The sequence below is a fragment of the Polyodon spathula genome, chromosome 10 (assembly GCF_017654505.1).
Source record: "Polyodon spathula isolate WHYD16114869_AA chromosome 10, ASM1765450v1, whole genome shotgun sequence".
NCBI lineage: Eukaryota > Metazoa > Chordata > Actinopteri > Acipenseriformes > Polyodontidae > Polyodon > Polyodon spathula.
The window spans coordinates 14,814,777-14,829,760 of record NC_054543.1 but is presented as its reverse complement, the minus strand read 5'-3'; the positions used below and the strand labels follow the sequence as shown (position 1 = coordinate 14,829,760).

The 14,984-nt window shown below is 38.1% G+C and overlaps 1 protein-coding gene across 5 annotated transcripts in view; it reads left to right on the top strand.

Moving 5' to 3' along the window:
* The window catches only part of LOC121322044 (protocadherin-15-like), a 334,822-nt gene that overhangs the window by 89,347 nt on the left and 230,491 nt on the right, over positions 1 to 14,984 (top strand). For all 5 annotated transcript variants that reach the window (XM_041261506.1, XM_041261501.1, XM_041261503.1 and 2 more), the window contains exon 3: positions 5,966 to 6,019. The gene's annotated coding sequence lies outside the window, so the exon portion shown is untranslated. The remainder of the gene's footprint in view (positions 1 to 5,965; positions 6,020 to 14,984) is intronic.

The window sequence follows — 14,984 nt, the reverse complement described above, 5'->3', positions numbered from 1 at the left end:
GTGAGTATTGTATGGAAGAGAAAGCAAAGAGTTAAAGATGTTGATATGGATTGACTCAAGTATTTCAAGGCATTTCAAAACAGGAAAGAGAAGAGCCTTGATATTCTCCTAAATCTCTGATAATCCCACACCTCCATGACAGTTGCTCCAGCAGCAGATCCAAAAGATAACCTCTGTGTTGTAGCAGGTTAAATCATTCGGAATATCAAGGCCTGATTCAACAAGGCTGTGGTCTTTCTGACTTTTCTTGTAACATCTGTAGAAATCTCTTCCAGTAAGTTATTGTATCCTACATGTATGGGTGGTGCTAAGCTAACCTTTATGCATATATCAGTGGCCAAGAAAATGGCATCACAAACATCCCCGGGAGGAGAGTTTCTGCTGTTTCAATGGGCAAATCCAACATTCCAGTGTTCAGGCTTGATTGGGATACAGTGGTGGTTAAGTTTTCCTGTATTGTGGTTTTTCTTTTTTTTTTTTTGGTTAGTTTTGCTTTCTCAACTTAGATTTCCATTACATGAGAGTAGATGTTAAAACTTCATGCTGATTTGAACTCGGCTCTCGCCAAGATAAGCACCAACTAAGACGTAGCTTTTCAGTAAACTAATGTGATCCATCTGCATCTCCATGCATTTGCATTTGCAGATATCCTTCTGCCTGGTGTTGAACTATCACTAATCTTAAATTGAATCACCTTTTGAAAGATGCAGTACTTTCCACCCCCTTGCTTTTACACATTTTATGTATTCTGTGCAGATGAATGTTAAGGATTGGGTTTAAAAATGCTGTTTTTTTCCCATAACCTACATTAATTTGCATCCACATTAATTTATTATGCTAGATCCTATTTGAAATATTTCCACAAATTATTACCAGTATGCAACATACTGTATATAGAGCAGAATGAAGGGTAAATTTTGACCTTTGAAGGTTCGGAATACATTAACGAAGGAAGGTTTGAACCATTGATGTTACTAATTTGCATAATTTACTAGTGATGTCATTACAGCTACTTGTTTATATTTGATTGAAAATCCTATTATATTACAGGTAATCCATATAAATGGAATAAAGCATCCACATGTAGTTTAAAAATGTTATATTGAACAGTAATCATGATTTTATCATTTAGATAAATAAAAAAAGGGAGTTAATGGCAGCTTAGTTGGATCCCCCCTGGAGAAGAGTGGTGCAGCTCCTGCTGTTGCCAAGCAGTCAGTGAGAGTGATGTGCTATGGAGGATGGTGAGAGAGTGGGTCGGGGGGTGGGTCTTGTCTGGTTGCTATAATAGGGGGAATTGCATCAGAGAGCAGAGTGGTTAGTGAGATCGATGGAGTGACGACAGAGTGTCACTTCAACTAAGGCCTACGAGTGTTAGCCAGAGATGACTAGAGTAGGAACAAGTAGGGAGGGCAGACACTGGGAGTCTAGAGAACTAAGTAATAAAAATGGGTTTTGTTCTTTTAGCATGGTCTTAGCCCGTGTTATTTAGAAGAATTGACAGGACTTCTGCTTTGTATCAGCAATTACAGAGTCTGTCAATTCCTTTCCAAAACAAAACAAAACAAAAGATTGGTTGTGCCCCCATGATATATAAAAAGTTGCTTACACAGTTTACATTCAACTTTTTTTTTGGCCAACTGGACATTTAACAAAAAAATCCCAAACAGCACTACATATTTTACCAAAGCACTACAACTGCTATAGGTACCCCCTAGACGAACGAACCTTCGGACACAGCCCTAACCATATACATAATGTACTATTACTAACGTTGTGTGAGAACTAAAATAATGTTTTGGAATATCAATTGACAGTTACAATATTGATTTCTCTTGCACTTGTCCTAGTCCATTGCAAGCAAAGATTTAAGTCAGGGGTGTCCAGATACAGGTCTGGGTGCCAAATGTGACTCTCCAGACCTTTTGAATGTGACTCGCTGACCTCTCAGATGAACCCAATAACACTTGGCAGCCAGCCCACAACCACTAACATATTGTATTATATAAATAATGTATATTATGTGTTATAAGAATATATATTAAACACAATTAACTAATAAACAGGTTCGGGTTCCATTTTGGTTTTTATTATTTTGTGTTAAAAATTGTTGTATCTGTTGTAAAGTTATGGTCATTATTGTATCCAAAAGAGTTCAGATTTTCTTGCTCAGTCCCACATTGTTGAAGTAAAAAGGTGTCAGCTGCTTTGATTACTGTACTACCAAACATGTGTTGGCTTTTCAGTGACGTTAGGTTTGTTTTGCTCCAACAAGCATGTTACTAAGAGTTCAGAGAATGTAATTTGCTTTCAAGCTGATTTTGGTCATTAAATCAACGTGTCTGTATTTTAAAAAGACTCAGCTCCCATAGTAAGAGTGCCATGGTAAATTTGCAAGGTATTTGCTTTTCCTGTGATCATATCCAATGGCCTGGACAAACCAAGAACTCTGTTTGGCTGAAAAAAAAATCAATCCATTTTTTTCATGTTTCATAAGTCCGGGTGAGTACTCGGAATTATATATATATAATATTCTATATATATAAATCTTATACGCACACAATATGTATTAATGATAATATATATGTGTATGTCACGGAACGTTTTCAAGCCTGGGCAAAAGTATTCAGATCCCTGACCAATCCTCTCATATTACCGAATTACAAATGGTACATTGAAATTTCGTTCTGTTTGATATTTTATTTTTAAACACTGAAATTAATTATTGAAAGGTGACATTGCTTTTATGTTGGGAAATATTTTTAAGAAAAATAAAAATCTGAAATATCTTGCTTGCAACCCCATTCAACCCTTGTGCTGTGGAAGCTCCCAGTTTGCACCGATAAAAGAAATTGCCCAAATGAGGACACAATTACCTTACCATTGGCCTCCACCTGTGAACCATTAAAGGTGCTGTCACATTTTCTGGATAAAATCCCCACTGTTGAAGGATCATTGGTAAGGCTGTGAATCTGAAGGAAAATGAAGACCAAAGAGCATTCTACAGAAGTTAGAGATAAAGTAATACAAATGCATAGATTAGGGAAAGGGTACAAAATAATATCCAAGTGTTTGGATATCCCAGTGAGCACAGTTGCATCAGCTTGAAGGAGCTACAGAGTTCAATGGCTGGGAGTGGAGTAATGGTGCACCAGTCAACCATATCAAGAGCTCTGCATAACACTGGCCTGTATGGGAAGGTGGCAAGAAAGAAGCCGTTACTCAAAAAATACCACCTGAAAGCACGTCTGGAGTTTGTCAGAAAGCATGAGAATGACCCAGCTGCGAGGTGGGAAAAGGTTTTGTGGTCAGATGAGACCAAGATAGAGCTTTTTGGCCAAAACTCAAATCGCTATGTGTGGCGCAAACCTAACACTGCCCATGCCTCAAGACACACCATCCCTACAGTGAAGTATGGTGGTGGCAGCATCATGCTGTGGGGATGCTTCTCATCATCAGGGACTGGGCATCTTGTTACAATTGAAGGAAGAATGGATGGAGCAAAATACAGGAAAATACTACTTCAGTCCACTAAAAAACTGAAGCTTGGGAGGAATTTCACCTTTCAACAGGACAATGATCCCAAGCGCAAGGCCAAAGCAACATTGGAGTGGCTCAAGAACAAAAAGTTGAATGTCTTACAGTGGCCCAGTCAAAGTCCTGATCTCAATCCCATTGAGAATCTGTGGCATTATTTGAAAATTGCGGTCCACAAGTGTCGTCCAACCAACCGGAATAACCTGGAGCAAATCTGCCAAGAAGAATGGGCCAAAATCACTCCGACACTATGTGCAAAGCTGGTGCATACTTACCCCAAAAGACTTAAAGCTGTTATTGCAGCGAAAGGTGGCTCTACCAAATATTAATGTGTGGGGGTTGAATACTTATGCAAGCAAGATATTTCAGTTTTTTATTTTTCTTAAAAATATTTCCCAACATAAAACCAATGTCACCTTACAATAATTGATTTTGAGTTTAAGTGTTTTAAAATAAAATATCAAACAGAACGAAATTTCAATGTACCATGTGTATTTCAGTAATATGAGAGAATTGGTCAGGGGTCTGAATACTTTTGCAAGCCACTGTGTGTGTGTGTGTGTGTGTGTGTGTGTGTGTGTGTGTGTGTGTGTGTGTGTATATATATATATATATATATATATATATATATATATATATATATATATATATACAGAGAGAGAGAGAGAGAGAGAGAGAGCGAGAGAGCGAGAGAGAAAGACTTACATGCAGGATTTTAGTGTCATCCCAGGGTATACTGTGTGTGAAATAGCTCTTGAAATCTGAAATTCAGAGCAACATGAAAATCTACATAATTCAGCCCTTATATCAAATCCTGCCCTTGTCCCAGATGAATTTAATTCATCCTTAAATATCCAGACAAATGCACAGATGAAGACCCAGACTGATTCTCTTCTGAGGACAGTCAGTGACTGCAGACTTTCTCTTGAGAATCATGCCAAATAAAGTTGATCAGCTGTGGTAAAAGAAAGCAGAGCTTAGAAACAAAGATTTCAAGATCAGCAGTTCTGACAAATCCTTCCGTGCCCATATATACTAGGGTTGTATTTTCCTTTGACCATCTTTCCATAAAAAATGCACATGTATCCTATCATCTTCTATTACACTAGAGTAGACCATGCAGATAGATGGCTGGTATTTATGCCCGGTACATTGAGCAGTTCTGACAATTCAGAGACACAATGGAAACCCTTGCTTTATTTTATATATATATATATATATATATATATATATATATATATATATTATATATATATATATTATATATTTTTGGTGTTGTTAGTATCAGTATCATTTTACAGTTTTAAGGCCCAACCACACTTCAAGGCGTGTACTGAGAACAATATTTACACCCACTATGTATTGAGAACACCCACTTCTATGGTTAACATATGCTGTTGAGAATACATGCTGGACATTAAAGGGTTAACCTGTATTTTATATAGAGAATGAAGTACAAGCTGTTGTATGTAATCAGATAGTAAAAAGCCACCAAGGAGTTCTGTGATCCGAGATTCCGAGATCACAAAGGACAAGGCCGCAGTCCTCTTGAGATGTCAGGGAACTCCGAGGTGGTTTTGTACTGTCTGATTATGTCTGTACAGTAGCTTGTACTTTATTTTCTATAATACCAGCACAAAAAGAAACAAGAAACACACACACAGATACAATTATACAAATCTTTTTTTACTAAAAATCACAAACTATTTTTTTATTTATTTATTTATTTTTAATAATAATTTGGCACTGTCATTTAGTATCTTGGCTTTTTCTTTTGGCTAACATCAGACTCATCAAATTTCATGCAGACTTTTGAGTTGTTAAAAATGCAGTTATGCCCAAAAATGCTCCCGAGGCTGTAATTTTGTGTGAATGGCCTTTTGGTGGTGCTGCAACAGAGACTGCATCGTTATCGTTATTTTCTTTCTGTGGGATTGCTTCTACTGAGCGCATTTCACTGATCTCGGAGATGGTTTTCCTTATAGCGTTGGTATTTTGCTGTATTATGCGTCAAAGTTCTGCCTTTTAAGAGAGGATATATATTGTCTACTTGAACTTTCAAAGCACTTTGAAACTGTCAGATAATTTTTTTAAGTTTTTTAAAAATGTTAATTCCATTTACGTCAGATCATGCCTGTAATCAGAAATATCAGTGTGAGCTATCATCATAATAGGGATTACAGGATAGTACTGTCATCACAATAGGGATTACAGTATATGACTGTCGTCACAATAGGGATTACAGTATAGTACTGTCGTCAGTAGTATCCTGTAATCATAGAATTAAGAATCGGGTTTTATAGGGAAATTTCAGTTACACTTAAACATCAATGTGACCATTATTATATATAAATTAGTAGGTGGTTATAGCTAAAAAATAAACCAAATTTAAGTAGGATCAATAATGTTTATGCATTGTCTTCTACAGGGAATGGAAATGTGACTTTCTGAGAAACTATGCCTTTTACTAAAACAAGCTAAGGTAAGATATCATTATTTATTTGCTTGGTCAAATGTTTTATTGCATTTTTTACTGTATTTGTCTATCAGCAGTCCAAAGCACATTTGACCACTGTTCAGTAGTCCAATTTCTGTGTTCTTATGCATATTTTACCTTTTAGTCTTGTTCCCTTTTCTTAACAGCGGTATTCTTACTGCAACAAATCTGTTAAGACCTGATTTCAGGAGTGACCTTCATACTATGATGGACAATGATACCTGTGCCTTCTGCTAGTTCTGTTATCAATTCAATGCTTGTATTTCTATTCCTTAAGGATATTATCTTCAAGTATTGCTCTTCCTTTTTGGGTCTTCCAGTTTTGGGCTTGTCAATTACAGATGATGTTTCTCTGTACTTGTTGATTGGGCTTCGGATACCACATCTTGAAAATCGAGTGGCACATATACACAGTCCATGTCTCAATTGTGTCAGTCTATTTCATGGAAAGAGCAGGTGTTCCTAATGTTTTGTACACTCAGTGTATATATAGTAGTACTAGTTACAGTAGTAGTATTAGTAACAGCTTCTCTCAAAGAAGTGAGGAACAAGAAGTAATGTTTAAATTTACAAGGGTTCAATGTACTCTAACACTCTTTTATGCCTTCTTAGTTTTTAATCACTCGAGCATTCATACTTGACCACGACACGCTTGAGTGACTATGACTGAAGCATATGCACTTAATCACCTAATTAGTGAGACAGTTGATTGGACACTGGATATGGAGTGATTTCAGCTGTTGAATTGCAAGCTTGAATAAAAGCAGTAAAGAAAATCACAGAAAAAAAAACAATATGCCACGTCTGTTAAGAGAGCAGTGCCTTCATGCAATCGACATGTTGGACGCTGGACTAGGGCAATGTATTGTGGCTCGCTGTCTTGGGTGCTCACAGCCAGCAATTTCAAATCTGGTGAGACAGTATAACCAGATACACTCTGTGAATGACAGGCCATGAACTGGGAGACCAAGAGTCACAACACCTGCCCAAGATCGACGATCATTTTGCAGCATCATGGTGATGTCAATTGTTAATCAGCACAATAAAAAGTAAACACAATAAAACACTGCACCTGCTCTAAAATAGAATTTGTAATCTTTCAATCACATCTAGTGAATTTTATCCAGACATAAGTGATAAGTTTCTTTTGATGCTCAGTATATATATATATATATATATATATATATATATATATATATATATATATATAATATATATATACATATACACACACACACACACACACACACACACACACACACACACACACACATACACACACAGTGGTGTAGTGTTATATTTAGAAGTGAGGGGTTGCTATTATCTGACCCCCCCCCCCCCACACACACACACACACACACACACACACACACACACACACTCTCTCTCTCTCAACCCTACCACACCGGCTGCAGTCCCTATTTCCCCATATACTCAACAGAACCACAGTTTATCACTAGTAGTTATGGTATTTGAAAGTGTTAACAAGTGTACCAATTGATTACAAATTCAGTTATTGAGGTGTTATTGTAAAGCAACTAGACATACAGCTATTTATATTAAAGATATATAAATAAATAAATAACAAGCCACTTTTCCTACATTTACCTTTTTTTTTTCTTCCTCGCAAAGCAGCCTCCTACTTTTCCTTGATTGGTTGCTGGTAGTTTACGTCACGGCGCGGCGAAAGTTGAATGTATTTTATCTCCTGTGCGCCGCCATATTTTCAATTCTGCCACTTGTTTTCTGTATCTAAATACATTTATTTGTAGAACTGTTAATGTAAAAAAGGAGTAACCTTTTTAAGACAGGGTTTCATCTTAAACTTGGTATGCCTTGAGGAGAACTTGCACCTGCTGGAACTTTATGTTGATGAGTAGGATAAATAAAAGAGCAGACTCTCAAGTTTCAGCAATCAAGCAGCAGGTATTCACACAGACAGGAGTCCAAGGCTACACAAAGTGCTTTCATACTTCTGTAAGCATTTATTGAGTAAACATACGGCATACAAAGCCTTGGATAAAGGTGTTTGCCAAATACAGTGGTGTTCAAAAGTATTCACCCCCCCCTTGGACTTTTCCACATTTTATTGTGTTACAACATGGAATCAAAATGGATTTAATTAGGAGTTTTTGCCACTGATCAACACAAAAAAAGTCCATAATGTCAAAGTGAAAAATAAAATCTACAAATTGTTCTAAATTAATTACAAATATAAAACAGAAAATAATCGATTGCATAAGTATTCAACCCCTTTGCTATGACACACCTAAATAAGCTCTGGTGCAACCAGTTGTCTTTAGAAGTCACATAATTAGGTGAATGGAGTCCACCTATGTGCAATTAATGTGGTTCACATGATTTCAGGTTAAATACACCTGTCTCTGGGAGGTCCCACAGTTGGTTAGTACATTTCCTAACAAAAACTACATCATGAAGACGAAGGAACATTCAAAGCAAATCCGGAATAAGGTCCTTCAAAAGCACCAATCAGGGGTAGGATATCAGAACATTTCCAAGGCATTGAATAACCCTGGAGCACAGTAAAGTCCATTATTAAGAAATGGAAAGAATATGGCACAACTGTGAATCTGTCTAGAACAGGCCGTCCTCAAAAACTGAGTGTCCGGGCGAGAAGAGAACTAGTCAGGGAGGCCACCAAGAGGCCTATGACAACTCTAAAGGAGTTACAGTCTTCCACGGCTGAACTGGGAGACACTGTGCATATGGCAACAATATCCCGGATGCTTCACAAAACTGGCCTTTAAGGGAGAGTGGCAAAAAGAAAGCCATTGTTGAAAAAAACTCACATCAAATCTCGGCTAGAGTTTGCCAGAAGGCATGTGGGAGACCAAATGGAAGAAGATTCTGTGGTCTGATGAGACCAAAATAGAGCTTTTTGGCCTCAACGCTAAGCGCTATGTTTGGCACAAGCCTAACACCACACATCATCCTGAGAACACCATCCCTACCATGAAGCATGGTAGTGGCAGCATCATGCTATGGGGATGCATCTCTGCATCAGGGCCTGGAAAGCTTGCGAAAATAGAGGGCAAAATGAAGGCAGCAAAGTATAGAGAGATCCTGGAGGAAAAGCTGCTGAAGTCTATAAGAGACCTGGGACTTGGGAGAAGATTCATCTTCCAGCAGGACAATGACCCCAGACATTCAGCCAAAGCCACACTGGAGTGGCTTAAAAACAAAAAGGTCAATGTTCTGGAGTGGCCCAGTCAAAGCCCGGACCTCAATCCAATTGAGAATATGTGGAAAGAGTTGAAAATTGCTGTTCACCAAAGGTCCCCATCCAACTTGAGCAATTTTGCAAAGAAGAATGGGCAAAAATTGCAGTGTCCAGATGTGCAAAGCTGGTAGAGACTCATGGCTGTAATTGCTGCCAAAGGTGCCCATACCAAATATTGACTCAAGGGGGTGAATACTTATGCAATCAATTATTTACTGTTTTGTATTTGTAATTAATTTAGAACAATTTGTAGATTTTATTTTTCACTTTGACATAACTGACTTTTCTGTGTTTATCAGTGGCAAAAACTCCTGATTAAATCCATTTTGATTCCATGTTGTAACACAATAAAATGTGGAAAAGTCCAAGGGGGGGTGAATACTTTTGAGAGCCACTGTACACAGGCTTGATACAGGCTAAGTATAGGTTCCTAACCATCTTCTTAATATTGTTGTCTAAGCTGACCATTTGTTTGATCGATATATAAACAGTGGCTTGAAAAAATATTCAGACCGCTGACCAATTCTCTCATATTACTGAATTACAAATGGTACATTGAAATTTTGTTCTGTTCGATATTTTATTTTAAAACACTTAAACTCAAAATCAATTATTGTAAGGTGACGTTGGTTTTATGTTGGGAAATATTTTTAAGAAACATAAAAAACTGAAATATCTTGCTTGCATAAGTATTCAACCCCCACACATTAATATTTGGTAGAGCCACCTTTCGCTGCAATAACAGCTTTAAGTCTTTTGGGGTAAGTATGTACCAGCTTTGCACACAGTGTCAGAGTGATTTTGGCCCATTCTTAATGGCAGATTTGCTCCAGGTTGTTCAGGTTGGTTGGACGACTCTTGTGGACCGCAATTTTCAAATAGTGCCACAGATTCTCAATGGGATTGAGATCAGGACTTTGACTGGGCCACTATAGGACATTCACCTTTTTGTTCTTGAGCCACTCCAATGTTGCTTTGGCCTTGTGCTTGGGATCATTGTCCTGCTGAAAGGTGAATTTCCTCCCAAGCTTCAGTTTTTTAGCAGACTGAAGCAGATTCTCTTGCAGTAGTATTTTCCTGTTTTTTTCTCCATCCATTCTTCCTTCAATTGTAACAAGATGCCCAGTCCCTGCTGATGAGAAGCATCCCCACAGCATGAAGCAGCCACCACCATACTTCTCTGTAGAGATGGTGTGTCTTAAGGCATGGGCAGTGTTGGGTTTGCGCCACACATAGCGATTTGAGTTTTGGCCAAAAAGCTCTATCTTGGTCTCATCTGACCATAAAACCTTTTCCCACCTCGCAGCTGGGTCACTCTCATGCTTTCTGTCAAACTCCAGACGTGCTTTCAGATGGTACTTTTTGAGTAACGGCTTCTTTCTTGCCACCCTCCCATACAGGCCAGTGTTATGCAGAGCTCTTGATATGGTTGACTGGTGCACCATTACTCCACTCCCAGCCATTGAACTCTGTAGCTTCTTCAAAATGATTGTTGGCCTCTCTGTGGCTTCTCTCACAAGTCTCCTTCTTGTTTGAGCACTGAGTTTTGAGGGACGGCCTTTTCTTGGCAGTGCCTGGGTGGTGTGATGCAGCTTCCACTTCCTGATTACTGATGCAACTGTGCTCACTGGGATATCCAAACACTTGGATATTATTTTGTACCCTTTCCCTAATCTATGCATTTGTATTACTTTATCTCTAATTTTTGTAGAATGCTCTTTGGTCTTCATTTTCCCTCAGATTCACAGCCTTACCAATGATCCTTCAACAGTGGGGATTTTATCCAGAAAATGTGACAGGAACTTTAATGGTCCACAGGTGGAGGCCAATGGTAAGATAATTGTGTCCTCATTAGGGCAATTTCTTTCATCGGTGCAAACTGGGAGCTTCCACAGCACAGGGGTTGAATACTTATACAAGCAAGATATTTCAGTTTTATATTTTTCTTAAAAATATTTCCCAACATAAAAGCAATGTCACCTTACAATAATTGATTCTGAGTTTCAGTGTTTAAAAATAAAATATCAAACAGAACGAAATTTCAATGTACCATTTGTCATTCGGTAATATGAGAGAATTGGTCAGGTGTCTAAATACTTTTGCAAGGCACTGTATATATAGTACATTTATTATTTATTATTGTTGTCCTTCTTTACTTGCCCTTGTGGAGACCTGATGATCATCTATTTGAAACCTTGAATATGTTCTGTAGCATGAAACTGAACATTTTGCACTTGATCTTTATTTATAGTAACATTGATTTCATCTAATTTATTTACTTTAGAAAAAAATTCTACTGACCGTGACTTAAACAAAGTTGACAAATTAGGAGATTAGGTGGTGTACAACCAGTAAGCTATCTGTTGTGCTGTTCACAGTGATAGCCTATCTATTTATAGTTCCTTGTTCTGAACTAAAACTTTCAAACTGTGCATTCAGTGCAATATCTCTGAAAAAAAGACAGAATCCTCACAAATAATTCATTTAGGTATGCAAAAGAATCAGTACTAAAAGCAAATAGCTTTGAAAGCTGACACTAGAATGACTTCATGCTGTAATGAAATATCCATTCTAAAAACTGGATTCAATTTAAAACAACATCATGCAGTTCACATGTCTCTCCCTTAATCGCAAAATGAATGACTGCTCCTGTGGTTAAATACTACTTAGTGAAGTGGGGTTACACCCAATGGAATAGAGTGTCACTGTAAAGCCTCTATGTTTACAATTTCAATTCTGACCCTAGTGCTGGGAATTTCAGTTCTGACCCCCACTAAACTCAGTTGTAAAATATATCCAAAGTAATCTCTCACATATCCCTCATGTGCAGCTTAGATAAAATGCTGCCAGTTCCTGCCATAAATTAAATGTCTTTTTATGTAAACCCTCTCCACTAAAACTGTTAAAGCAAATCAATACAATGATCATTCACTCCTTATCAGCCACCCCATACAGACATCTGTCATTATCTGTTAACATACAGCTTAGTCATGACATAACCTTTAACAAGCAAGATTAACATTTTAAGGGTTATTTGCATTCCATGCATATTTAAACCAAAGGTTTATGAGAAGATTTACTATATAGATAAATGTAAATGTATAAATATATCTGAACTTCTTCTTAAGTTGACTGTCAATAAGGCATTTATAATTCAGAAGTGTGCTGTACAACCAGTTTATTGAGTTTTGTTCTACTACACATCATGATTTCCATACCTCAACCATATGTTTCAGGCACAAGGGCAGTTCTAATAAATAAGTACAGTGTCCCTAATGGTAAGAAGACATTTTCCAGGCCAACATGCCCATCTCACTGTGATTGGAAGCCCATGATTAATAATTTACTGTAATGCTGAGACAGAGAAGGTGATTCTTAGTGATAAATCTCTCTCCTGACCTGCGAGGGCGCTGTGTAAAGGGAACAGAGTGACCTGGACTGGATGGCCAGACAATTCATTCCCAGAGTTAGAAAGGGGGTGGAGCTACGATACACTAAATCATCGACCCGGAAGGGAAACGACGTGGCAGTTGCAGATTGGAGAAGCGGTTGCACTAGTTAACCAAGGGGTAGTGATTGATGGTACAAAAGGGGGCATAGCTAAGTGATCTGTTCCTTGTTATGGTTAAGCTGAACCGGAAGGAAAGATGTATGCTATTATTGTGAGTGTTTTGTTTGTTTTGTCTTTATTAAATATACTGTTCATTATTATTTAGATGGCTAACACAATCCAGAGCTGTCGCCAGAGGCCAGCACAATCCCAGACTACACTGCACTGTTTCACAAATAACTGTATTTGCACCATAAGCACTTTATCACGCACTGTGGACTTGTGTTTGTGTTTTGTGTTATATGTGAGTGTTTAAGACCTGGACTTAAATCATTTCGGGACCAATCTGTGGATCAAAATAGTGCCATAAATATAGATATCGGTATCTTGTTTGTTTGTTTTTTTCAGCACACCGAGTGGCTTACCTGGTAAAGGTCTGACCATGTGGTGGCACAGTGAGTCGAGTGTTTGTTAAAATTAAAGCACTCTTATTATAGAACTACAGCTGCAGGTCATCTCAAATCCTCTGTCTTTTTATAGCTAACATATTCTTCTAGTTAAAGTATCTATCTATAAAGTATACATGTGTATGTTGCTGTGACTTTGAATTATGTGATCTTATTAGTCAGCACTGATGCTACAGATAGCTTGATTTTCCTTGACGGCAAGCTGACAAAGATCAATGTTGGACATGCATGAAATTGTCAATAAAGGTATATCTAGCAGATCTCAGTTCTAATTATGTTACAGACATTCAAGCACAAATACATTTGTGCAAGCCTCACAGTTTTCTGTTAAACATCCCTGTCAAGTAAAGGTTAGGTTGGGATTAAAATAGCCAGTCATTTACAGATTTATCTACAACACTGAATAACATAACAAAGTGGATAGAAATGTCACACATATTGTATATTTAAATAGTTTACTTTAGATAATTAATTTAATTTAATTGGGGGACCCTGAGTGGCTCACCTGGTAAAGGCATAGCTGCATGATGTGCAGGGTGAGTCATACAGCACAGGTTTGCATTCCGGCTGTGCGAAGTGCCTGGTCTTCACTGGAATTCCGAAGGAAGCATAACATTGGCACTGGTGCTCTCGTAGGTTGAGGGGCAAGACTTTCTCTTCGTCATGCTACAGCTAAGCCTGCTGGCCAGGCACCAAGTGAGCTCAAAAGGGGACACCTGCAGGGCTGGCCTTTGACCTCCATAGGTCAATAGCTCGCTGACAGCACTCAAATTCCTAAGTGTAAAAAAGGAAGCTGGCTCGGTCGTGTGATCAGACCATAGTCTAATCTCAAAGATTTCTATTGCATTTGCAACCTAATCTAAATAGAACAATATGTAACCACATTTAAACATGCTATACTACTGAACAAATCCCCTGTCTCCCACACAAAATCTTCCAAAGGAATCTGAATACTGTAGTGAAACATTACAGCCTTCTTACTTTCAAGTCTTTTTGCTGCACTTTACTGTGTCTAATTCAGACCAACTGTTAAATTACCAGAGACAAACAATGTACCACAGATCAGTATTGGCTTTGATAAAACTAAAAGCCTGGTCAAGTTCATAATGTGTATGCGCATATATTTTTTTCAAAAAGGAATTAGGCTATTGAACAAATAACTCACACTCATAAAAGCCTAAATTACTGTAGTTACAAAGCCCAGTATCACAAAAGGTTTGTGTGCATAAATACAATAATCAGGCATACTATGAAAGAAGGTACCATGAAATAACATTTAAAAAAAAAAACGTATTATAAAAACATATTATGTATTCCCTTCCTCATTTCTCCCATGCTACACCTCTGCTCTGCTCTCTGCACTGACTCCCGATAGCTACTCGCATCCAATTCAAAACTCTTCACTTGCCTATCACTGTCTTGACCTTTCTTCCTACATTCTCTCTACTTCTCCACCACTGGCAGATTAGCCGTATTCCCCCCCCCCCCCCCCCCCCCCAATTCCCTCACTTCCAGAGCCCACTCCTCCATCTTTACCCCTAAGTGGTGGAATGACCTATACACAGATAACAGGACTGCCACCTTCCAGCGCCTCCTCAAGGCACACCTGTTCAGATAGCATCTGTAAACTTCACAACTCTCTACTATACTGGACTATATGGCCCCCAATTGTACCATCAGCTTCTACTTGCA